A 27350-nucleotide genomic window follows, 5' to 3' on the forward strand; every position below is an offset into this window, starting at 1 on the left:
AATGGTTGGTGAGATTGTTTAATATGTGTTTTGTGTTGTCAGTGGTACCAGTAGATTGGGTTTGTGCATGTATTGTAGCACTACACAATGGTAAGGGAGATGTGCATGAGTGTTGTAATTCAAGGGGTATTAGTTTGTTGAGTGTAGTTGGAAAAGTGTATGCTAGAGTACTGATTAATAGGATTAAGGATAAAACAGAGAATACAATCTTAGAAGAACAGGTTGGTTTCAGAAGAGGTAGGGGATGTATGAATCAGATTGTTACAGTTAGGCAGATATGTGAGAAATATTTAGCAAAAGGTAAGGAGGTGTATGTTGCATTTATGGATCTGGAGAAAGTGTATAATAGAGTTGATAGGGAAGCAATGTGGAATGTGATGAGGTTATGCGGAGTTGGTGGAAGGTTGTTGCAAGCAGTGAAAAGTTTCTATAAAGGTAGTAAAGCATGTGTTAGGATAGGAAATGAAGTGAGCGATTGGTTTCCGGTGAGAGTGGGACTGAGACAGGGATGTGTGATGTGACCGTGGTTGTTTAATTTGTATGTTGATGGAGTGGTGAGAGAGGTGAATGCTCGAGTGCTTGGACTAGGATTGAAACTGGTAGACGAGAATAACCATGAATGGGAGGTAAATCAGTTGTTGTTTGCGGATGATACTGTATTGGTTGCAGACGCGGAATAGAAGCTTGGCTGATTAGTGACAGAATTTGGAAGGGTGTGTGAGAGAAGGAAGTTGAGAGTTAATGTGGGTAAGAGTAAGGTTATGAGATGTACAAGAAGGGAAGGTGGTGCGAGGTTGATTGTCATGTTGAATGGAGAGTTACTTGAGGAGGTGGATCAGTTTAAGTACTTGGAGTCTGTTGTTGCAGCAAATGGTCGAGTGGAAGCAGATGTACGTCAGAGAGTGAATGAAGGATGCAAAGTGTTGGGGCAGTTAAGGGAGTATTAAACAATAGAGGGTTGGGCATGAATGTAAAGAGAGTTCCGTATGAGAAAGTGATTGTACCAATTGTGATGTATGGATCGGAGTTGTGGGGAATGAAAGTGATGGAGAGACAGAAATTGAATATGTTTGAGATGAAGTGTCTAAGGAGTATGGCTGGTGTGTCTCGAGTAGACAGGGTTAGGAACTAAGTAATGAGGGTGAGAACGGGTGTAAGAAATGAGTTAGCAGCTAGAGTGGATATGAATGTGTTGAGGTGGTTTGGCCATGTTGAGAGAATGGAAAATGGCTGTCTAAAGAAGGTGATGAATGCAGTCTGCTAAAGAAGGTGATGAATGCAAGAGTTAATGGGAGAAGTACAAGAGGAAGGCTAAGGTTTGGGTGGATGGATGGAGTGAAGGAAGCTCTGGGTGATTGGAGGATAGATGTGAGAGAGGCTAGAAATAGGAATGAATGGCTAGCGATTGTGACGCAGTTCCGGTAGGCCCTGCTGCTTCCTCCGGTGCCTTGGTTGACCGCGGAGGTAGCAGCTGTAGGGGATTTAGCATTATGAAGCTTCATCTGTGGTGGATAATGTGTGATGGTGGGCTGTGGCACCCTAGCAGTACCAGCCGAACTCGGTTGAGTCCCATGTCAAGCTGGGAGGAACGTAGAGAGGAGAGGTCGTCCCCTTTTTTGTTTAATTTGTTTGATGTCGGCTACCCCCCAAAAATTTGGGGAAATGCCTTGGTTTATGTATGTATGTACTTCTCTTTGATTAACTTAAAAGCAAAATTAGAAAATTTATGTGTTTTTACTATTTTTTTTATTAATAATTTTAAAGATACAGAGCTAATAGTTCTATAAATCTTTGGTTATAATTATTTTTCATTCATCTAGATGTGTGTTATTGATTCTAATTATGATAATCTTACAGCTCCTCATCAGCCAAGAGTTGATTGGCAATTGTGGTTTGCTGCACTGGGAACTTATAATCAAAATCCTTGGTTGATATCGCTTGCACATCGTCTTCTGTCAGGACAACCTGATGTTGTGGCTTTACTTGATCCGTCATCACCCTGGAGAGATAGTCCACCAAAATATATCAAAGCCACTAAATACCTGTACCATTACACAAACTGGGCAGAAGGGTAAGTGAAGTAACTCGACTCGTCCAAACTAGTGTTTGAATCTAAAATATTCATTTTCTTAGTAATATTGCTGCTTTCCTCATTGATCTACAAACATTTTAGGTCATTTTATTTTGTTTTTTATTTTCATTACAATATCTTATGTTTATGAAATTCCCCTGGTGTTCATATTGCTTTTCTTGGTGTAGTGTCAACGTCTATCCCAATATTTAAATTGCCAGTTCTTTCCTAGCAAAATGCTTCAACAACTGGTATCTAAATAAGATGTCTTTATTTTGTCCCACTGATGGCCTTGATCCCCTGTGGCCATGGTTGCCCATCTACCCCAACCCACAGCACAAGAGGCATAGTGTTCCTCTCCGAGTACTGTCAGATCCCGTACCAACAGATTCTCTATTTTCGTTAGCCTTCCTGGCCCTTCGTCAGCCCTCAATTATGTGCCTTGTTCTTTTCTTGGGATGGAATGATCATGCTTATGGGGAGGGAGTTGGTTCTCCATGCCGAAAGTTGCGGGTGGCTTGTGTCACCACTGGACAACATGGCAAAGACACGGGGCCGAGTTTCGGGTAGTGACTATCCAGGATGATAATTTACTACTCTTCCAGGACCACATGCCCCTCTCCCAGCTCCTGTTCTGATCGAGCACCCTACATCTACGAAAGCAATGGGCTCTCCGGCAGAGCTGAAAGGGATGTTGGAGGAGATCGTGCTCAAAGTCATTTGAGACAGATCTCCTGGCTTCTACAGTCAACTCTTCCTGATGGAGAATGTGATGGGGCAGGAGTCTGGCCATTGCCCTCACCTCTAAACAAGTTTGTGCTACAAATGAAATTCTGGATGGAAGCAGTGCGGTCAGTACTGTCTGCCATCAGAGAGGGAGAGGGTATGCTTTTGGTAGAGCTGAAGGACGCATACTTTCAAATACCTGTTCATCGGACCTCTTAAAAGTATCTTCGCTTCATATGGGTAGCGTTCCATGCCATAGATTTGTTAGCAAGGTACATTCCAGGCAAGAGGAATGTGTTAGCGTACACGCTCAGTCACCAGGGTTAGGTTGTAGGAGCAGAGTGGTTTCCACATCCTCTGGTGGCAGAAAGATTCCTTGCCCTGTGGGGCTCCTTGTGATCAACCTGTTTACCATGCGGCTGAACATAAAGCTCTCCGTGTTTTACTCCCCCATTTCGTATTCATGGGCTGTGTTCGTGGACCCCTTCCAACACCCATGGGATCACAAGTCCAATGCTACTTCCTCCTTTGGGGGACTTCTCTCTCTTTCGCGAGGTTGTTCAGTGACCAACACATGTCCTACGCCTACGCTTTTTCCCATAGGGCTGAGAGTAAGCTTGTCCTAGGTGATGTCTTTCTTTGGGAGGACTTCTCTTGTTCGTGATAGAGATTGTTCAGTGACCAACATATGTCGTACGCCTACGCTTTTTTCCCATAGGGCTGGAGGAAAGTTTGTTCTAGGGGATGTTCTTCGGGAGAACTTTTCTCTCGTTCACGAGAGAAGCTTGTGATCAGCTTTTGTGTTAGAGGTGCAGGTTGTCGTAGGCGCTGCAGCCCATCGGTCGGACCTCGAGTCTATGTCCGACACCGACGATGTTGCTGATCCACCAGAGGCGGTGGCAGAGCATACTCTGAGGCAGGTTTCACCTTAGGGGGAACACGTCTCTCGTTCACAAGAGAAGACCGCGAATGCGCTTCGGCAGTTGCTTTCGGTTCTCCTCCAGGGGCGGAGGTAGAGCCCTGCCGTAAGTAAAGTTCTCCTTCGGGAGAACGAACCTTCCCTCTGGGGGAGACAGCTCTCGAGCTGGAACAGTCTACCCCTTGGGCGGAGTCAGCTTTACGTTCCTCTTCTGAGGCTTGCAGGGGCGAGGGTTTGTGACCCTCTCAATCCCAGATGTTATCCTCCTTGGGCTGTGAGGAGACCTGTTTATGAACCTGCGGGTTCTGCTCACATTGATCCGTCAGGGTCTTGTGCCGATCAACCTTTGGGCTGGCATGATCTCGACCCTTCGGTCTCTTGTCATGTTGAAACTTTGGGTTTTTGTGACTCTATGAGACCTTCGGGCCTCCATTGCGCTGAACCTTCGGGTTCTCGGGACTTGGAAACTTCGCGTTCCGGTTACGACGAGCCCTCGGGCTCTTAACAATCGTTTTGCTGAGCCTTCTTGTTCTCGTGCCATCCATCACGTTGAACCTTCAGGTTTTTGTGACAGGGAGGTTTCGCTCCCCCTTTGCGCTGACCCTTCAGGGTCTTGCAACACTGGTTACACTGAGCCCCCAGGTTCTCATGCCTCTCGTTACGTTGAGCCTTGGGCTCTTGTGACAGAGAAGCCTCAGTTACCCATTGCGTTGATCCTTCGGGGTCTCACAACCCTGGTTGCGCTGAGCCCTTGGGCTTTCGTGCCTCAAATCATGTTAAGCCCTTATATTCTCGTGGCATGGAAACCTCTGTTTCCCGTTGCCCCGACCTTTGAGGTCTCACAACTCTGGTTACGTTGAGCCTTAGGGCTCTCGTGCCTCTCGTCATGTTGAGCCCTCGAGCACTCGTGGCAGAGAAACTTCAGTTGACAGGGAAACTTCGATTTCCCGTTGCGTTAACCCTTCGGGGTCTCACAACCTTGGTTATGCTGAGCCCTCAGGCTCTCGTGCCTCTTTTCGCATTTAACCCTTGGTCTCTCTTGGCAGGGAAACTTCGGTTTCCGTTGCGTTTACCCTTCGGTGTTTCGCAACCTTGGTTTCGCTGAGCTCTTGTCACATTGAGCCCTTGGGCTCTCGTGGCAAGGGAAACTTCGGTTTCCGTTGGGTTGAACTTTCGGTTTCTCGCAACCTGGGTTTCGCTGAGCCCTCAGGCTCTTGTCACGTTGAGCTCTCAGGCTCTCGTATCCGGGAAACTTTGGTTTCCCGTTACGTTGACCTTTCGGGATCTCGCAATCTTGGTTACGCTGAGCCCTCGGGTTCTCGTGCCTCTTGTCACGTTGAGCCCTCGGGCTCTCATGGCAGGGAAACTTTGGTTTCCCGTTGCGTTGATCCTTCGGGGTCTCACAACCTTGGTTACGCTGAGCTCTCGGGCTCTCGTGCCTCTTGTCACATTGAGCCCTCGATCTCTCATGGCAGGGAAACCTTGGTTTCCCATAGCGTTGACCCTTCGGGGTCTCGCAACCATGGTTACTCTAAGCCCCCAAAGGATTCGTGCGACAAGAAGGAGAGGACTCGCTGAATCCTCGAGCTCTCGTGACCCCCATTATGCTGAGTTGGTCGACTCACATATCAGAGAATCTTCTGATTCTCATCGCTTGAACCCTGTGGGTTCACACGACACGTTGCCTGAGGGATTCCATCTCCCCCAGGTAACGATGGTGTAGTTCTTTCGGGTTCTTGTCATCCTCATCGCGTGAACACTGTTTAGGGTTCATACGACATGTTCCCTGAGGGATTCCTTCTCCCTCTAGGTAACGATGACATAGTTCCTGCGGGTTTTCGTCATCCCTGGTCGCGTGAACCCACACAACTCGTTGCCTAAGGTTTTCCATCTCCCTCCAGATAACGATGACGTAGTTCCTGTGGGTGTTTGTCATACTTTTTGTCGCGTAGGGTTCACACGACACGATTCCTGAGGAATTCCATCAGGAATCGGTGACAGAGTTCCTGCGGGTTCTCATCACGACGATCCCTAAGGGTCGTACAAAATGGCTTCTCAATCCTTAGGGTCCCGCAAAATGGATTCTCAATCCCTTAGGTTCGCTCGAAGCGGATTCTCGATTCATTAGGGTCGCTCAAAGTGCATTTTTTATCCATTAGGGTAGCGTGAAGTGGATTCTTGATTCATTAAGGTCGCGCGAAATGGATTCACGATCAATAGTAGCTCCTTTCTCGGGGTAGCCTTGCCTGACAATGTTCTTGACCAATTTCCGAGTTCCTTTTACGTAGAACCCCTAGGTTCTCGTCATGCCAAATCTCTCGGTTCACGCGATCCAGAAAACAGAAAAAACTTCGGTCGACCCCCACCCCCCCCATACGGGCTGAGTCATCCAGCATAGCATACCTTGTAAAATCACTCTATACTCCCAGCTAATTACTATGCGACAGCAAGGCTGGTTTCGCCACCACCGATCCTTTCGTTTTTGAACGAATCACCGTCACCTTCCCTCCACCCTCCCACTTCTAGTAGTTGGGTTAGCAGGCGGCTCGTGATCGTCTCTCGTCATTGAAGAACCTTCAACTGCCGTGATGGAAGCCAGCAAGAAGAATTTTTACATTTTACATTCTAGTTCAATTCCCCTGGCAGGTCTTGCCTGGATTAGACGGTATTTTTTCCCGCTAGCGAGAAAAGTTTCAATGGCAACCTAATTTATGGTCTTGTTGAAGCAAACCCTCACATACGAGACTTCACCCTTTTCGGGAAACACTCGTTCCTGAGAAGTTTTACATAACCACAACAGGTGTTGTTAAAACTTCATAAATGCCGTAAGAACTTCCTGGAGCATGTGCTCTCTCTCTAAGACAAAACTGTAAAGTTATTGTCACAAACTTGGTTTCCACAGATTGATTGAATGAGCCTCATCCCGTCATTGCAGCTCTGGTCATACCAACTTATTGTTTTTCACGATAGGCTTCTGAGACTTTTTATTTATTTTATCCTTACAGGGTTTTTGTCTCGAGCATTTAGTCTCAAGGGAGCAGTGTTAGCTTATGTTTTTGAACTATAGAAGCAACGTGGGTATCTTTTCATTATGTTTATGCACGTTACAAACCCACCCCTCCCCTCCCACAAGGAGGATAGGCAAACCAAAGGAGGAATGATCACTCATAACTGTATATTTTGTTTGATGGCATATGCGTTACATCCTAAAAAATTTTACAGCTAGTCGACGATCAAATACTGTATTCCTTAGACAATAATGTTGCGTTTCGTCGCACATACATTATTTTCGCAACCGGATTCATTGCAAACGTTTACCCGGAGGCAAAGATTACGCACATGGGCAAGTACATATGCGTGTAAGCAATTTTTCTGCCAATAATGGCTCAAGTTTTGCGGCCCCAGTGCATCGCGGATTTTTTAAAAAATTATCAAAAGTTAGAAAAATGGTGCGAAAGTTAAGCGGGCGCTAGCAGAAGGCAGGGAGAGTATGTAAGAATATCAGGTATCAACACGGAGATGGCACGCAACGCAAAATCCACCTCTGATTCGCTGGACATCTCGGCTCCAGAATCTCGCAAGCTGATTAGCCGAGACGCTTTACCCAGCATCTCTCCCTGCCATGCGCCCTGCGTAGGGAGACCGCATTCATTGTTCTCTCTCGCTCGTGTTGCTTAGTCTTGCCACGTGGAACTTTAAGCTGTTTTCTCGTGCTTTTTTAGTGCAAAATAGTGCTTGTGAAGCCCTTGAAAATGGCTCCTAAACGTCCTCTACCCTCTACATCCTCTAGTGAACCCAAGAAGAAGAGAAAAATGATGACGGTGAACGAGAAAAAGAAATTATTGGACATGCTTAAGGCAGGCAGTAGCTATGAGTCTGTTGCCCGCAATTAGGGAGTGAATGAATCGACGGTTCACTACATTAAAAAGATGAAATGAAAATACGTAAAACTGCCTCAATAATGTTCTCCAAGGGCACTAAGCGCGTTGTTACTCCTCGTAATAAGACGACTGTGCAAATGGAGAATGCGTTATCAATGTGGATATCGGACTATCGGGAAAAGAAGGTTAGTCTCGATCGACAAAAGCAACGAGGACTTCAGCCTCATGAGATATTGGCAGGAATATAACATTGCAACGTGCCTGGCCAACATTCAGAAAGCTCTTAATGAGATGAAAGAGCATACACTGAATGCAAGTTGAAGAAAATTGTGGCCAGACATTGTTCATGACTATGAGGGATTTACGCCAGACAAAGTTCACCACTCCGCCGTAGATAAGGCTTTGAGGCTGGCACAGTTAGTAGCCAATGAAGGTTTCTCTGACATGACGACAAGACGTCAACTCACTGATCGAGTGCCACTCGAAGCCCCTAACATACGAGGACCTTGTCGAAATGACAAGATCAGCGAGTGAGGAAGAAGAAGAGGCAGCCGACGTGGGCGACGACGACGAAGCTGAAGAACGTGGCCTTACCTTGGACAGCCTGCAAGAGCTCTGCAACAAGGCACGGGCTATGCAACAAAGGGTGCAGGAAATAGACAATAATATGGTCAGAGCCATCGAATTTAGTAAACGTATTGACGGTGTAATGGCGTTGTACAAGAGCATCTTTGCTCAGATGAAAAAACAACATCAACAACTTCCCATCACGATGTTCCTAGTGCGCCGAAAACCTTCTGCAGAAGCATCAGATACTCCTGCTGCCTCTCCGGCTTCCCACGGAGCCACTACACCGCCTCCTGCACTTTCTCCAGCTCTATCGGAAGCTGTCATTGACGATCCACCGCCTCTATCAACTGACGATGAGGCGTCACTAGAGGAGTAGTAAAGCTCTTATTAACCTGTGCAGTAAATCATCTTCATCTTCTTCACCTCCATCACACTGCACAGGTGTTTCATCGTCATTTATCAAGATCATCGTCATTGTTAGAGGTGAGTTACGTATCTTGTTAAAATAATAAAAGTTTAAAAACATATCTACAGTATATACATGTACACTATTTATATCTACATGTACATTTACACTTACACTCTTTATATTATTTATACATTATTTATGTATAAATTTAAATGTACATACAGTACTGTATACGTAATGTATTAAATACTGTATTTATATTACAGTATTTATGCTGTACAGTACTTTATTTTATGTACTGTATATAATTTATATTATCAATACTGTATTTATTTACATGATTCTTTAATGTTCTAATGATAACATATGCATTTATAGGGTTAATATACACTTATTGATATTATATATACATGTACATGTACTAAAAAAATGTACGTATTCAAAAAATAGGGAAGGAACCTACTTCTCGGTTTTTCACCTATCGCGGTCGGTTCTGGTCCCCATTAACCGCGATATGTGAGGGATTACTGTACATCTTACAATTGAACTCCGTTCTAATAAGTTGTATGGCTATATCCCTTACTGAAACTATGTTATACAGTGCATTACTCGTCTACCTTTCTGTAAACAGACATACTGTATTACGTTCTGCCTTCATAGGCACTTTCTTTGTTTCTTTCCAGTCAGAGGTCTTAGTCTCTACAAATACTTGTACCAAAAACCTCTCATAAGCGTATCTGTTTCCTAATTGGGAACATAAAATACATATGCCAGTTTTCCGATCGGAGCCAAAGAAACGCAAACGTTTTTCATCTTAAGAAGGAGGAATCTCGGTTACGAACGTTATCAGCGTTCTCCTACTGAGACCCAGACATGACTTTAAATCGGCCTACGCCTGTATGCTTGTCCTACTCACAGTTCTTTGTTACTGGTCCGTAGATAGACTCATGCACTTATTACCCATCCAACAATAGATTGAAGATACGTCTCAATCTCTTCCTTCTGGCAATAGTTGGTTGCGTTTGGTAGTTACTGAATTGCTATAATAACATAAGCAGTACTGGCTACCTGGTTTGCCGTTTTGTATCATTCTTACTCGGCTAGCCCCCACTAGAGTGGTGGAAGTTGGAGGGATGACAGGATCCCCCTTTCATAGCAGAAATGTGTAAGCAGTTGCATGTCTTGACATCATCTTGAGATGTTTTTCTTGCTATGCAATCTCCCGACCCCTCTGGACGAACCACAGATGGTGGGTGGCAGACGAGAACCTCCGCAAAGAGCCCAATCTTTTCATCCCCCCTTTGGAACTGATGCTCTCTTCGGAAAGTTACCAGCATATAACTCTCTTAGAGAACCATCCAACAGTAGAAATACTCAGATGGACAGAGGACAGCTAGGTTCCCCCATCTGCTAACAGATAATCTGAGCAGGTTCACTCAGATAGTGGGGTTCTAGTGTCTTTGAATCATCTTGTAGTCAACAAAGTTTTAACTTTGTTGGGTCCCCTGATTGTGGTCCTGTTCGCCCTGAACTTCAGGCTCCCGCTCGACCGTTCCCCAATCCCAGACTCCCAGGCTCTCGAGCAAGGTGTATTTCAAAAACGGTGGGACAGCTTAGAGGTGTATGCTTTTCTCCCATTCAGTCTGGTGAGAAAGTCCTCAACCAAGTCAGAATAAGCAAGAACTTATCAATGACTCCAATAGCTTTGCTATGGCATCACGCAGAATGGTTCCCAGACCTTTTGCACCTCCCGACGGAGATCCTGAGGGAACTTCCTCCATGACACAATCTTCTGAAACAGCTTCGCTTCGACTTCACGCCTGGAAACTCTCCAACACCTCCTCTCTCAGGGAGGTCTTTCGCAACGAGTTGCGGAAAGGATGTCTAGACACGTCAGACACTTTTTAGCGTCGGTCTTCCAGGCGAAGTGTCTGGTCCTTTGTGACTGATGTCGTGGAAGGGGGATCTCTCCCCTCGATGCCTCTTCTCATACAAAGTTTTGAGATGAGTTGTCCCCCATCAGAACTTAACCTCCTCCTAGGAACGCGGTTCGGGTCCTTCAGTCTCCGAAGGCCCCTCTCTATGAATCTTTATGCCAGGCAACAGATCGCTTCCTCACATGGAAGACGGCTTTTCTCCTCACTTTGGCTTCGGCCAATAGAGTTAGTGAGTTGTATGATCTATCTTCTGACGTCTCCTACTCTAGGAGATGGGGAGAAGTAATTCTCAGCTGCGTCCCTGAGTTGATCGCTTAGACTCAAAATCCGATTGTGCTGTACCCTAGGTTCAGCCCATTCCGGATAGTCTTCATTCTGTAACCGAAGACCCAGTCCAACTGGGGTTTTCCCCAGTGAGGTGTCTGAGGCATTACCTTAAGAGGACGACAGCAGCTCTCCCCCATGTCAGCACTGTTGGCCAACACGGGGAAGGTCGAGAGGAGGGTCACAAGGATTTCCTTTTCCTCCTGGATCAGAGGCAATTGGTTTGGCTCTCAATCCAGACCCTCCTGCATCATAATGACCCAGAACTCATGACATTGCTACGTCCCTGGCGTTCAAGGAAGCTAATCTGTGGGCAGGTACTGCAAGTGGGCGTGTGGAAGCGTCAATCGACCTTCGCGGCCCACTACCTGCAAGACGTAACTCACAGGGACACGGAGACCTTTTCCATTGGTCCCCTCTAAATAGCTTCAGGTTTGTATGCTATGAAAAGTACAAATTACTCCCAAATTAGGTATTTTACTGGTAACTTAGCTTTGTATTATATTTATTGTGATGCCAAACTCTCCCTTTTCTAGTTTTTATATGCCTGTCTCAGCTGTTCCACAGTTAAACTATTAACTACACAGACATATATTCTCCAATAGAATTCCAAAACAGTTATAGCATCCAAATCCTTTAATGCAAAGGATAACAGTATCGAGTTGTTAAAATGTTTAATAAAAGTGAATGATGGCTGTAGCGCAATGTGATGTTCGTTCAACAAGAAATACCAACCCTTCACAATGAAAATTTTATTATAAAAATGTCATTACAAATAGCTATATCTGATGCAAAACTTGCATAGATGAATAATGTGAGATCTCATTCTATAGGCCCTCTTGGTATGTGGTTTACCCCCTCATCTTTCACAGATTTTACCTTCTTTTTAACAACACACGAAGAGTCTGACTGAGGTATGGACCTAGAATAGTGAGGCAACTTAGCAAGACTCTGCCGCATCTTCTCTGGCAGAACTGGCACCCGCTGGCCAGGTCCCCGGGGGCAAGTAACTTGAAGACGCTTTTCAATAGATCCATCTTCTTTGGCACTTTCAGTTGCTTCCTCATTGTCAGATGTAGTAGTCAGCCGTTCTCTATCATCAGCTACCCTTTCCTCTGCATCATCTCTTAGTATCTTGGTGACTAGTTGTCCTAATTTTTCACCGAAGGACACTCCCATGGCAGAGGCACTGCCTCCATCGGGCTTAGGATGTTTTGGAGGCTGATCTATTCCTTGTCCTCTCCCTCTACCACGACGTTGCCCTCTGGTCCTGCCTCGGCCTCTGCGGCCTTTACTCCATTCGTAATCATATGCTGGATTGAACTCGGGATCATCTGCTGTTATTCCTTATAGTCCTACCAATCCATAGAATGTCAACAAAGTTATGGATACAAAGGAACACAAATGTGTTATAGAGAAAATGGTACTTTTTAACACACATACTACAGCCAGTTTGTTCCCTTGCTTCCTCCATCTTTTAAGTTTTAAATATTAAACTTAGCCGGTGAATATATAATAGCTGACGTCTCCGACGGCTCGACAGATTCCAAAAACTCGCGAGCGATCGCCATGAAGGTTGCGGGTGTGCCCACCAGCGCCGACTATCGGCCAGATACCGCATATACTTGTAAACAGCTCCAGTTCTTCTCTGTCGGTTTCATCGACAAGTCGATTCCACTCGCTTTATGACCTCGAGTTTTCTACCGAATTGGTGAAGTACTTGGTTTTGGTTTTATTGCTTTCGCCGTGTTGGATTATTCAATACTATCTTCAAAAGAAATGCTTTTGAAAGGAGAGTAAAAGTGTTTTGCCCTTGCTTTTTTATCTCTGGTTTTTCCATAGAGTAAAGATGGCCGACCCTTCCCTCAGTGTACGGAAGTGTGTTTTTAGGCTTTTAGTAATTATTTTATCACGTTATAAATTATTGTTGATAATTATAGATTTTCCTCTATATATTTTATATCTCACCCGCCTTTATTAGGCCTTTTCGATTAGCTTTCCATTTATACTAAACATCAAGATAAATTTTATGTTTTGTTTATATGCGGCCTTTACCTATTCCTCCCCTAGTCCGAGATGTAGGCGGTCCTAACTTGGAAACCGAAGTTAAACAACGTTGAGCCCATTCAACTTTTATTTTCGTTAAGTTTAAATCATTTGCTCTGTAAGAGTTATGAAATGAATATTTTTTTAGAAAATATTTTAAGAAAGATATTCTTTGAATAGTCTTCGTGCTGTTTTTTCAAAGATGAACTAACGTTTGGTTTATTTATGCTACGCAGTTTGCGCTCTATCGTTACGGTAGAGAAAGAGAGAATCACGGTTTCACTTTGCAGAAAGAGTAAATAGATTTTGACGTTTTGTTCATTCTTCTTTCAAACTGAAGTGTTTTAAATACTAATTTAAAGGAACTTGTTAATTTTCAATTTCTTAGTCCTTTCAGTTTTTTCCTTTGGTCAAATAACCTGTTTATTGACGAAGGGTGAGTGGGCAATTCTCTTGTGTGTGACAAGAGAGAGAGAGAGAGAGAAAGAGAGAACGATCCGATCTTTATTCTCGTCCCAAGTAAGGAGTTTGGGAGCGAGTAACGTTGTTCTCGATTCAGTTTTTTACTCTCGTCCCAAGTCTCTGTACGGGGAGAAAGGATAAAACGTTTTTAGTTTTTATTCTCGTCCCAAGGCACTGTACGGTGAGAGATTGAAAACGTAGTCTTTAATGAACTAGAGTTTAGTCTCCTCCCCAGTCACTGATCCTTTTTAACTTTATATATTTCCGTTTTATTCGATATATATGTATATGTTTTTTTGATTTTTGCATGTGTGTTTCATTTTGTACTAATGTGCTTACATTATACGACTCATTTCGCAATTATAACCTTTTGATGTAAGGGAGAATTGCGTGCTTCAGGTAGATATCAGTTTTATTCATGCCTAATGTGAAGTTCTTGAAAAATACGATATCAGTGAAGTGAGTGCTAGAAAACATGTGCTGTGTTGCGGAGGGTTCGTTTGTTCGTGCTTGTCACTTGCCTAGTCCGAGACCTCTTTCAGGCTCCCATGCACCAGGGAGAAGGAATGTCGTAGGACCTAAGGGAGTGAGGAGTGTAAACCAACGAACAGACGTTCCCTCAAAGGTATCAGACGTTGCTCGACAAGCACGTCCTTGCCATAAGACAGGAGAGACGAAGTTTCTCCTCGTCATCCGAAGACTTTTCGCAAAAGAAACCTTGGCGCAAGGTTTCTAGACCCTTTAAGCGAAAGTCAGTCCCTTCAGGACAGGTCCAGCGTCCTGGCTGTAGCCATGGGGACAGCTCTGACCCTTTGCAGTCGTCGGAAGACGGTTCGCCTATTAAAAGCAAGCGTAACACGGGGTCCGAGGGTCGCGGTAAAGGCAATGTTTTGCCAACACAGACGTTACTGTCGTCTCGGCCCGTTCCGACTCCCGTTGATCCTAAATGGGTTGTCCTGCAGGACATGCAGACTAAGCTTGCCTCCCTTATGGAGAAGTATGACGTTGAGCAGGTTCACGATGAACCTTCGCTTTCGAGTCGCCGCTACGCTAAACGAGACTCTGGCCGTCAGCCGCCCAAACGAGCATTTACTCGTCCTTTTGACGTTATGAAACGTGATGTCGGTAGTTTGTCACGTCAGTCACGTGACTTGGATCCTCACTCGCTGCAGTCCCGTGTTGACTTTCAGCCGCTGCCGCAGCCTCGTGTTGACGTTCAGCCGCTGCCGCAGTCTCGTGTTGACGTTCAGGACGTTCGCCAACCAGCTCAGTTGCCTTGTTTTGACGTTGAGCGTCAAGCACCGCAGTCAAGGGTTGTTTTGACTGCTCAGTCTAGGCAGTCAAGGCAGTCTCGACTTGACGTCGAGCGTCCATCAACTCCTGTTGTTGTTGCTGGTCAGTCCTTTCAGCAGCGACATGACGTCGCTTCCTTGACTGCTACTGCTGCTCCTTTGCGTGTGGACTTTGCCTGTCAAGCATTGCCACCGCGGCAGGTCTCTCCTTTTCATGAGACTCGGCAATTGTCGGACGAGGTTCCTTCAGATGAGGAAGTTGCTGATCCCCCTCCTACTGATATTCCTTTGGGGACTTTGTCAGACGGAGAGGAGCCTAAAGCTGCTCAGCCCTCTATGGACTTTAAAAAAATCATGCTGATTTTTAAGGATCTTTGTCCGGACCATTTTGTAACTGCTGCTCCTCGTTCGCCTTCGTCAGAGTTTACACTAGGCCTAACTACTTCGAAGCCGTTGTTTTCTAAGCTAGTGCTCTCTCGCTCTTCTAAGAGAGCTTTACGTTTGCTAGGCGACTGGTTGATCACCAGGAGGAGTTTGGGGGAGACAGCCTTTGCTTTCCCTCCTTTTAAACTGGCTTATAGAGCGAGCGTCTGGTATGACACGGGAGAAGTTCTCGGCTTGGGAGTTCCTGCCTCTGCCCAGGGAGACTTCTCAAGCCTCATAGACTCTCCCCGTCGCCTGGCCATGAGACGCTCCAAGATTTTATGGTCGGCTTCAGAGCTAGACCATCTCCTGTTAGGAGTTTTTCGAGTGTTTGAAGTTTTGCTGTACAATTATGTCATGCATAAACAAGGCTATCAGGGATGGCTCCAATGATCTGACAGCCACGTTCTCTGTAGGAACAAGGCTATCAGGGATGGCTCCAATGATCTGGCAGCCACGTTCACTGCAGGAGTACTTAAGATGTAAGTGCGCTCAATGTGTTCATTGTCAAGACAAACTTCACGATGAAGACTACCAAATCTGTCTTGGCAGCATTAAGGGAAGGCGACTGGATGGTCTCTCTCGACCTTCAGGATGCATACTTCCACATCCCGATTCATCCAAACTTTCAACAACATCTGAGGTTTGTGGACGGGAAAGTAATGTACCAATGTCGAGCACTGTACTTCGACCTCATTCCTGCTCCTCTTGTTTTTACAAGGCCCTTGCAAAATGTAGCAAGCTTTCTACATTTTTTGAGGATTCAGAGCCTCCCTTTATTTTGACGACTGGCTAATCAGGGCGTCGTCATTATATCGCTGTCTGGATAGCCTCTAATGGACATTAGACCTAACCAAGGAGCTAGGTCTCATAGTGAACGTAGAGAAGTCGTAACTTACAGTACCCCATCCCAGACTATTCTTTATTTGGGAATGGAGATACAGTGTCTGATTTTTCGGGCCTTTTCGTCTCCCGCAAGAATGGAACAAGCTCTGTTAAAAGTCCTTCACTTGCAAGAGAAAAACAGTTGCTCTGTAAGAGTTTGATCTAGCCTCGTGGGAACTCTTTCATCGCTGGAGTAGTTTATCTCTCTGGGGAGACTCAACCTATGCCCTCTCCAATTTCACCTAAACCATTGGAACAAGGAGAAGGGCTTAGAGAGTATCTCTTTCCCAATCTCCAACTCAGTCTAGACATGTCTGACTTGGTGGGACAGCAACATCAGACTTCGAGAAGGTCTTTCTCTTGCGATCAAGAACCCAAACCATGTGTTGTTTTCAGATGCATCGGATTTGGGTTAGGGAGCTCCACTGGACAGTCTGGAAGGCTCGGGTCTTTGATCCACGGATCAGAAGGAACTCCATTTAAGGCAAGTAACATCTCTCCTTTGGCGAGATTTGTGCAAGGAAAATGAATGTCTTGGCGGACGGCCTCAGCAGAAGAGGACAAGTCATCTCCATGGAGTGGACGTTGCATAAGACTGTGTGCGAGAAGCTATGGATGACATGGGGTCAACCCACCATAGATCTTTTTGCAACTTCTCTGACAAAGAGGCTCTCAACTTACTGCTTTCCAGTTCCAGATCCAGAGGCAGCCCACATAGACGCTTTCCTGCTGGACTGGTCTCACCTGGACGTTTATGCCTTTCCACCTTTCAAGATCCTAAACAAGGTGCTGCAGAAGTTCACCTCTCACGAAGGGACCAGGTTGACATTGGTTGCTCCACTCTGGCCCGCGAGAGAGTGGTTCACAGAGGTACTTCAATGGCTGGTAGACGTTCCAAGGAGTCTACCTTTAAGGATGGATCTCTTACGGCAGCCCCACGTAAGGAGTCTTCATCAAAGCCTCCCCGCGCTTCGTCTGACTGCCTTCAGACTATCGAAAGACTCTCAAGAGCTCGAGGATTTTCGAAGGAGGCAGCCAGAGCGATTGCGAGAGCTAGGAGAGCATCTACCATCAAGGTCTACCAGTCGAAGTGGGAAGTCTTTAGAGACTGGTGCAAGTCATCATCCATTTCCTCTTCCAGTACCTCTGTAACCCAAATTGCAGACTTTCTCCTGCATCTGAGAAATGTTCGCTCCCTCTCTGCTCCCACTATTAAGGGCTACAGGAGTATGTTGGCTTCTGTGTTCAGACATAGAGGCTTAGATCTGTCCAATAATAAAGATCTCCAAGATCTCCTTAAGTCCTTCGATACCTCTAAGGAGCGTCGTATGTCAACTCCTGGTTGGAACTTAGACGTGGTCCTAAGGTTCCTAATGTCCGACAGGTTTGAGCCATTGCATTCAGCCTCCCTGAAGGATCTCACCCTCAAGACGCTTTTCTTAGTGTGCTTGGCTTCGGCTAAAAGGGTCAGTGAGATCCATGCCTTCAGTAAAAACATCGGCTTTTCTACAGATAAAGCCACATGTTCACTTCAGCTTGGTTTCTTGGCCAAAAATGAACTGCCTTCTCGTCCTTGGCCTAAGTCGTTTGATATACCTTGCCTGTCAGAGATCGTAGGCAACGAGCTTGAAAGAGTACTGTGTCCAGTTAGAGCTCTTAAGTTTTATTTCGCTCGTACCAAATCCTTATGAGGTGGAGCTGAGGCCTTGTGGTGCTCAGTTAAGAAGCCCTCATTGCCTATGTCTAAAAATGCTTTATCGTATTTTATTAGATTTTTAATCCGAGAGGCTCATTCTCACTTGAGTGAAAAAGATCGTTGCTTGCTTAAGGTCAAGACGCACGAAGCAAGAGCTATAGCAACTTCCGTGGCCTTTAAGCAAAACAGATCTCTACGAAGTATTATGGACGCGACCTTTTGGAGGAGCAAGTCGGTGTTCGCTTCATTTTACTTAAAAGACGTCCAGACTCTTTATGAGGACTGCTACACACTGGGTCCATTCGTTGCAGCGAGTGCAGTAGTGGGTGAGGGTTCTACCACTACATTCCCTTAATTCCAATATCCTTTTAATCTTCTCTTGAAATGTTTTTAATCTTGTTTTGGGTTGTACGGAAGGCTAAGAAGCCTTTCGCATCCTTTTTGATTTGGCGGGTGGTCGAATGTCATTTCTTGAGAGCGCCCAGATTAAGGGTTTTGATGAGGTCCTGTTGTATGGGTTGTCGCCCTGGATATAACAGCTCCTGGAAGTCTTTCAGCATCCTGAGAGGATGGCTGGGCTTCGTGAGGAAAGCGGACTAACAAGGCAGAGTAATCGTTAGAGTCAGCTTCCTTACCAGGTACCTATATTTATTTGGGTTTTGTTATGATATAACTGTCAAAAACTCTAAGCATATACGCCGTAAACTGTATTAATACTGGTCTCTACCCACCACCATGGGTGTGAATCAGCTATTATATATTCACCGGCTAAGTTTAATATTTAAAAATGATATTTTGATTATAAAATAAATTTTTGAATATACTTACCCGGTGAATATATAAATTAAAGGCCCTCCCTTCCTCCCCGATAGAGACCTAGGGGACTGAGAAGAACTGGAGCTGTTTACAAGTATATGCGGTATCTGGCCGATAGTCGGCGCTGGTGGGCACACCCGCAACCTTCATGGCGATCGCTCGCGAGTTTTTGGAATCTGTCGAGCCGTCGGAGACGTCAGCTATTATATATTCACCGGGTAAGTATATTCAAAAATTTATTTTATAATCAAAATATCATATTTCAGAAAGGAAGTGTATGGTGACAACAATTTAGGCTCAGCAGGATTATTAGATTTGCTGTGGACAAAGTGTTTTTTAATTAAAAGAATGAAAACCTTTGCTTTCTTAGGTTGAAGGTTCCATTAGTGCATAACACTTGAAGAGAAAATCATTGGTTTACCATTTGTCTATCTATATACCAAGGCACTTCCCCCAATTTTGGGGGATAGCCGACACCAACAATGAAACAAAACAAAAAGGGGACCTCTACTCTCTATGTTCCTTCAGCCTAATCAGGGACCCAACCGAGTTCAGCTGGTACTGCTAGGGTGCCACAGCCCAACCTCCCACATTTCCACCACAGATGAAGCTTCATAATGCTGACTCCCCTACTGCTGCTACCTCCGCGGTCATCTAAGGCCCCGGAGGAAGCAGCAGGGCCTACTGGAACTGCGTCACAATCGCTCGCCATTCATTCCTATTTCTAGCACGCTCTCTTGCCTCTCTCACATCTATCCTCCTATCACCCAGAGCTTTCTTCACACCATCCATCCACCCAAACCTTGGCCTTCCTCTTGTACTTCTCCCATCAACTCTTGCATTCATCACCTTCTTTAGCAGACAACCATTTTCCATTCTCTCAACATGGCCAAACCACCTCAACACATTCATATCCACTCTAGCCGCTAACTCATTTCTTACACCCGTTCTCTCCCTCACCACTTCGTTCCTAACCCTATCTACTCGAGATACACCAGCCATACTCCTCAGACACTTCATCTCAAACACATTCAATTTCTGTCTCTCCATCACTTTCATTCCCCACGACTCCGATCCATACATCACAGTTGGTACAATCACTTTCTCATATAGAACTCTCTTTACATTCATGCCCAACCCTCTATTTTTTACTACTCCCTTAACTGCCCCCAACACTTTGCAACCTTCATTCACTCTCTGACGTACATCTGCTTCCACTCCACCATTTGCTGCAACAATAGACCCCAAGTACTTAAACTGATCCACCTCCTCAAGTAACTCTCCATTCAACATGACATTCAACCTTGCACCACCTTCCCTTCTCGTACATCTCATAACCTTACTCTTACCCACATTAACTCTCAACTTCCTTCTCTCACACACCCTTCCAAATTCTGTCACTAGTCGGTCAAGCTTCTCTTCTGTGTCTGCTACCAGTACAGTATCATCCGCAAACAACAACTGATTTACCTCCCATTCATGGTCATTCTCGCCTACCAGTTTTAATCCTCGTCCAAGCACTCGAGCATTCACCTCTCTCACCACTCCATCAACATACAAGTTAAACAACCACGGCGACATCACACATCCCTGTCTCAGCCCCACTCTCACCGGAAACCAATCACTCACTTCATTTCCTATTCTAACACATGCTTTACTACCTTTGTATAAACTTTTCACTGCTTGCAACAACCTTCCACCAACTCCATATAACCTCATCACATCCCACATTGCTTCCCTATCAACTCTATCATATGCTTTCTCCAGATCCATAAACGCAACATACACCTCCTTACCTTTTGCTAAATATTTCTCGCATATCTGCCTAACTGTAAAAATCTGATTCATACAACCCCTACCTCTTCTAAAACCACCCTGTACTTCCAAGATTGCATTCTCTGTTTTATCCTTAATCCTATTAATCAGTACTCTACCATACACTTTTCCAACTACACTCAACAAACTAATACCTCTTGAATTACAACACTCATGCACATCTCCCTTACCCTTATATAGTGGTACAATACATGCACAAACCCAATCTACTGGTACCATTGACAACACAAAACACATATTAAACAATCTCACCAACCATTCAAGTACAGTCACACCCCCTTCCTTCAACATCTCAGCTTTCACACCGTCCATACCAGATGCTTTTCCTACTCTCGTTTCATCTAGTGCTCTCCTCACTTCCTCTATTGTTATCTCTCTCTCATTCTCACCTCCCATCACTGGCACCTCAACACCTGGAACAGCAATTATATCTGCCTCCCTATTATCCTCAACATTCAGCAAACTTTCAAAATATTCCGCCCACCTTTTCCTTGCCTCCTCTCCTTTTAACAACCTTCCATTTCCATCTTTCACTGTCTCTTCAATTCTTGCGCCAGCCTTCCTTACTCTCTTCACTTCTTTCCAAAACTTCTTCTTATTCTCTTCATATGACTGACCCAATCCCTGACCCCACCTCAGGTCAGCTGCCCTCTTTGCCTCACGTACCTTGCGCTTTACTTCCACCTTTTTCTCTCTATATTTTTCATACTTCTCTATACTATTACTCTGCAGCCATTCTTCAAAAGCCCTCTTTTTCTCTTCCACTTTCACCTTCACTCCTTCATTCCACCATTCACTGCCCTTCCTCATGCTGCCTCCAACAACCTTCTTGCCACATACATCACTTGCAATCCCAACAAAATTTTCTTTTACTAACTTCCATTCCTCCTCTAAATTACCAGTTTCTCTTACTCTCACCTCATCATATGCCATTTTCAACCTTTCCTGATATTTACTTTTTACCCCCGGTTTTATTAGCTCTTCAACCCTCACTAGCTCCCTTTTACATCCACCTACTCTATTCCCCCACTCTTTTGCTACAACTAATTTTCCTTCCACCAAAAAATGATCAGACATACCGTTAGCCATACCCCTAAACACGTGCACGTCTTTCAATCTTCCAAACATCTTACCATTTGTGGATTTGGAAATAAATTATGTAATAAAGAAACTACAGCAAAGTAGGAATCTATAAGATCCTTTACCTTTTAAAAACTGAAAAGTTCCATTTGCTTGTTAACCCTACTAGATGTAGATGAAGCTTTTCAGGATGATACTTTATTTCACAGGAGACTGTAAGGAAAAAAATTTTGGTAATTAAATGATTATTTTAATCCAAAATTGTAATGTATCTTCAACTGTAGAACTTTCAACAGGTCTTCTGGATTGTGGTGGAAGCGGGAAGTTGATGCTGATTATTTGCCAGTCTTCACTGTGGATCACGCTCCCCTTGTTGAATATTTGCGGAAGATTGGAACCATTGGAACAATGGATATTCCTGCCACCAACCAACCATTACAACAGCTGTTGGATGTAATCAGGAGCTTCCTTACTGCCATGGATGCAGAATTGTTATTGTGGAGCTTATTTGTGTCAGCTTGTATTCTTATCTGGACTAAGAGAAATGCAGTACCCACCATTGTTAAAGGTGTCTATAGGCCAAGAAATAAAGGTGGCAGGTGGGACCAGTCTCAGAAGTGAATTTATCATTGGTGCTGTCAAACCTCGTGAGTTTTTCTCCCACCTAATTGCTTTTGGTAATTTTTGTACTTAGAAAAGTAGGAATTTATGTGGAAAATGTCATGATTTTCTTATAAGTAATTTGGAAATACAGTACAGTGAATGGAAATTTCTTTTTCTTCAAATTGACTTAAAAGTACTGTTTTTGCTTCTATTCCCTTTAAAGGTTGTTTAATTTGGTATGTTAGCTTTACCATATAAATGAATTGTGAATTTTTTTTATTTGCAGTATTAAAAATTGTTGTAGTTGTACAACTTACCTTTAATTCTGAATATTTTTTATTCTGGTATGTTATTTTACCCATATTTGTATGAGTTTTTTTTTTTTTTTCATCTTAAGTTTTGGAAATGGTTGTAGTTTTGAAAACAGTAACATAACATCTTTAATTATGCATATTCCACAAGGATGGTGACCCCTAAGATAAAGATTATAACAATCAAGACTATTCAATATTCAAGTATTTGATACTGCAATAGATGCAAACCAATAATTTTAGTAGAATTTTAAGTATAGATTAAAAGAATTAAAAACAGATTCAATATTTGTTATTACATACAGTAGATATATTCCTACTGGTCATTTTCAAAATATATGTTTAAAATGAATTAAATGAGATTTGAAAATATAAAGTACAAAAATTAATGAAATACTGTATTAAGCATCACTGAAAATAGATATAGGCATGAAAAGATGAAGCATATGTTTATCATAAAGTGACAGAAAAGTGCAAATTGATTTTTAAATATTAAGTAAACATTCAATACTCATAGAAGTTAATAAACACGCGCATATTTATTTCTAAATAAAATAATCAGATTTGTAAAGCTGGGAAATATGCAAATTATTGTATCTTATAAAGTTGTGTTTTCTCTGAACCTTTATTAAAAGAAAATTACCAGAGTAAAAGTTTTACCAGTGTAGTAAATTAGTCTTTTATGGCTTTGGAACATTATAATTATCTTCAATACCTTTACTTTGACTTAATAATATTAGGAATACATTTGCTCTTTCATTGAATTTCAGTAGTGTTAAAAAGAAGCGATACTTTTTAACTTCTATATTCTTTTATTGATTTTGTATTTGAGTTGTAATAGCTACATTTTCATGATGTTCAAATTGAAATTTATTTAAGTAACGTCTGGTACTGTCTTTTAGATATTTTTTTATACACTGAATCATATTTATGGTTAAATACAGTACAGTACAGTAATATTAAAAATGTGAAAACGTGTGGAAAATTTATAAAAAGATAAAAAAATCAATTGATGATAATCTAAAAATGGTCCTGTCTCTGCTAAGTGATTAAAATTTACTTTTTAGTAAACATGTAGTAAAAAATGGCCTTAGAGGCATCACCTTTGTGGAAGTAGTGGTTAAAGGATTTCTATTTACTAGTCCAAAGATTGCAGTCTCTTGAGAATACTGTTGGAATTCAATAAGCCTAATGTCAATAATCAAATGTCTGCTTAAAGTTTCAGGTTGGCTAATCAAATGTTAACAAGGTTGGTGCTATCTTCTACCATTTGTATTTGTGCACTTTTTCAGGAGCTTATTTCTGCTTTTGAAAGGTTCAACGAACATGAGAAAATTAAGAGTCTTCCGGAATAAACTTTTAACTCTTGTATACTACAAGAAAAATAGAATTTATCAACAGATATTTTGAATTATATTTTGTTCTCTATTTTGACTACACACATAGCTGTGAAATCTGTTCTGTAGTAGGTTCTAAATCATTTATACTGATTTTAATTGAAATAAGGCAGAATTCAGAAAAATTAACCTATGAAAGGTTAAGTACTCTTAATAGTATTAAAAGTAATATTATCCCAATTCCTATTGGTATTGAAGGTCAGGTTGTTAGTTATAACATCATCAGAAAACAACACAAATCTCACGATATCAGTTTATTCAGATACAGTATGTTTAAAAGTTTTATTATAACCATCTCATGGTTTGTAGGTTTCATTTTACAGAGAATTTGATGTGTTATGAAATTTAAAATCAAAAGTCAAGTTTTGATTACTTTCCATATTGCTCTTTCATTTCTGTGGAAATAGAAATTAGTATATAATTTTAGAGATAAACCCTTTTTATTGACAGGTTCATTTGCCACCCTTTCAATGTAAGGTAACTTGAAAATATCGATTATTACTATCATGGTAGGAGTTGTCATGAATAAGTCTTTTTAGGTCTCTATAGAATCTGATTATAATGAGATGTGTCGGTTGATATAAGAGAAATTTTGCAAATGAGACTTTAGTCTGCTATCTTTTCTTTGGATGGTTTTGACTTCCCAGATAAAGTGTATGATGTACAGTACTGTACTTCCATTAAAATTGAATTTTACTGATGCATTTTTACAGTGAACCACTACCTCACTCACCTTGAATTGTTCTTTCCTTCACTCATTAAATTTGAAGCTAATTCCCTTGTGGCTGCTGGTCATTGGTTCAGCAGGTGAAGTCACCCTCCTTCCTGGTTTATTTATATTGAAAAAATGCTCACATCTAATAATGGTGATCTATGCTGTAGAGATAACGTACCTTGTAACATCCCAATTAGCTTGATATATAGTACATCGGTATTGTATTTCCCTGGCTGTTCAATCTCAAAGTTATGTGCTGTGAATGTACATGTACATCATCACATTAAATGTAGCTTTCTTATCTGTCATTTTAGAATTAATGCCTAAAATTCTTACAGTTTAAAGAAACAGTGTATAATTCATGAAATTCAATTATTACAAAACCAACAAATTAACATAAGAAATTCTGTTCAAAACATAACCTGTATAGTTCTTTATTATTATCTAGGTATTTTAAAGAATAGTTCAATAATTGCTTTTTTACTGTACAACTACAAAAAGAATATGTTAAGGTGATGGTAGTTTGAAAATAAGCTCTCTTTCATTGCTGCTTTTCAATTCACAGGTCTGTGGATATAATGCTTCCCATATATTGGGAGGGGTGCCAAATTGAGTTGTGGGCCAAATTGATAAACTTAATATGTAATGAGTAAAGAAACTTAGAAATATCTATGTAATACACAGCTGAGTAGGAAATTGAAAATGGTTATGCAATTACATATATATATTAGTCTTATAAACAGATCCATTAAATTATACTAATTACAGAATTATTTTAGAATTAGCTCTTGGATTCCCTGCACACATAAGACTGCTTTCGAACTGAAATAACAAACTAATTATGATACTCATACTAGCTTCTTGAGAGTTGAGATTTCCAGCTCAGTGGTCTAGTTAAGTTAGTGTATCTGCTTACATAAATGTGATTTTTTAATTTTCACAATGAATAATGTAGTTTTAGTTTTTTATCACTATTATCTAGCGTTGAACTTACAAGAGTTACTTTAGTTACGAAAAGTTGTAAATTATTTCATCCAACAGACTGATAGTCACTACTTTTAACGCCTAGTATAGCTTTAGTGATGAAATTTTTTTTTTTTTTTTTTTTGGTGAATCTAAGTAAAGAAAAATAATTTCTAGTTCTTATTCTGCTGAATTTTACTTTAATGCAATCTTAAGGAGTTTGAGATGGCCAATAGTAGCAAATATCTAAAATCAGTTTTTTTGTTAATACCTTTGATGAGCTCCCAGAAGAAACCCTTACAAATAAACTCTGTACACCACAAAGGTAGATTGATAAAATATTGTGAACTTTCATAAAGTGACATAGTGCTAAGAAAGTAATACAGCACAGTACCTAAGCTTGAATGACTTAAACAAGTGCAGCAGGCTAACTATAATGAACTTTCACCTAAGTCATAATGAGACATTTAATAAATGTGTGGTATACTTGTGAATGCATAGAAACCAGATATTACACAAATTATAAGATGCTGATTTTGCTTTTAGAATTTTTGAAGATGCTCTAGCAACACTATTCATTAATGATCAAAACAAGATTCATAAGATATGTAGCAGTACATGTAATGATGCTCATTCAGATTTGGGTTCAGTGGTAACGGATAATATGCTTTTCGTACAGGGTTCCTGGATTGACTTGAAATACATGATGATGATAACAGCTACTGAAGGCTTAGGGCAATAAGAAGTTAGATGCAAGTTATACCAAAATGAACGAGCACCAATGTAATGCACATTTATTGGAGGTCATATAAACACATGATAATGTTGAAGATAACATTTAGACGGTCATACCACTGATGAGCATCCATCACCAGCTTATCTTGTTCTTTGTCATTTACCGCTAAACTATGTCTACCCATTCATGGCTGTCTCAGGTGGGTCAGTTTTCAATGCCAGATATGAAAATGCAAAATTTCCTTGTGCTATATAACTTAATACAGTACTAGCTTTGCCTCCATGTACAGTATATATTTTCTTAACACCTTAAGTATAGCTGTGAATTAAAAATACTCTTGCTGTTTTTTTTTTTAATAGGAAATTATTAAGTGATACTATTGTCCTATTGTATAATCAGTAGCTTGCATGTATCAAGTTTTATAAGTGGTTTAGAGCTAAGGGGACCATCTCAATTGAACTATAATCAAAGTTTTAGTATGAAATGATTCTATCCTTGATGAAACAATTTTTTTTAATGTGTTTTTTTTTAATAAAACTAATATATCTTAAGATTAAAAGATATTTAAGATCTTGAAATTATATTTTTGTAGTTCATATGGTAGAGATATAGTACATAGAAAGATTTATTAAAACATTAATTTTTTTTAGTGAACTTTACTTTTGTCACTTATTTGAAATGTATTGCTTTAAAGCTTTATTATAGAATCAAAGGCATACATGGATAACTGCATGATTTTTAAATGAGTTTCTTTAAAAAAAAAAAACTATTGCATTTGGAGATTGATAGTTTACCATACAAGGCAGAACTTGAGGAATCTTAGAAAAAAGAAAAAAAAAAAAACTAATTTTGAAGTTCCTATTCAATGTAGAATAGAGTTAAGAAAGTGGTTGCATGTTAATTTCCTAAATTATTTTCCTTTTAAGACAATTTACATGCGAGTATCCGAGTCATATCATGTCAGTGTTGTTCAAACAGTAATCTTTGTACTATGCTTATTCTGGTCTTATGTTAGACAGTCTAACTAAAGGAGGGGAGCTGCATATATGTTATAATAAATTTTTGTCAAAGTTACAAGATAATTACTGGGAAATGTCTTAACAAATGAAATAATTAAGAGTTGTGGGGTGTCTTGATACAGTAATAGTAAAAAAAAAAATGGTGTTTTATAAAGAAAGGTAATTGCCTGGTTTTCTGTATTGGTATTTGATTGAACAAGAAACCTGATGTAAGGTTGCTATTTGTTATGGCA

The 27350-nt window shown here is 41.7% G+C and overlaps 1 long non-coding RNA gene across 2 annotated transcripts; it reads left to right on the plus strand.

Annotated features, from left to right (window-relative positions):
• The first annotated feature begins 1861 nt into the window (after positions 1-1861).
• LOC137639899 (uncharacterized) lies at positions 1862-26914 on the plus strand. Of its 2 annotated transcripts, XR_011044282.1 has the most exons (3): positions 1862-2071; positions 21670-22020; positions 26042-26914. It is a non-coding gene; the product is annotated as an uncharacterized lncRNA (long non-coding RNA). The 2 variants fall into 2 exon arrangements; XR_011044281.1 differs by lacking the exon at positions 26042-26914 and having other exon boundaries at positions 21670-22302.
• The last annotated feature ends 436 nt before the right edge of the window (positions 26915-27350 follow it).

The sequence above is a fragment of the Palaemon carinicauda genome, chromosome 4 (assembly GCF_036898095.1).
Source record: "Palaemon carinicauda isolate YSFRI2023 chromosome 4, ASM3689809v2, whole genome shotgun sequence".
In the NCBI taxonomy this organism is placed as follows: domain Eukaryota; kingdom Metazoa; phylum Arthropoda; class Malacostraca; order Decapoda; family Palaemonidae; genus Palaemon; species Palaemon carinicauda.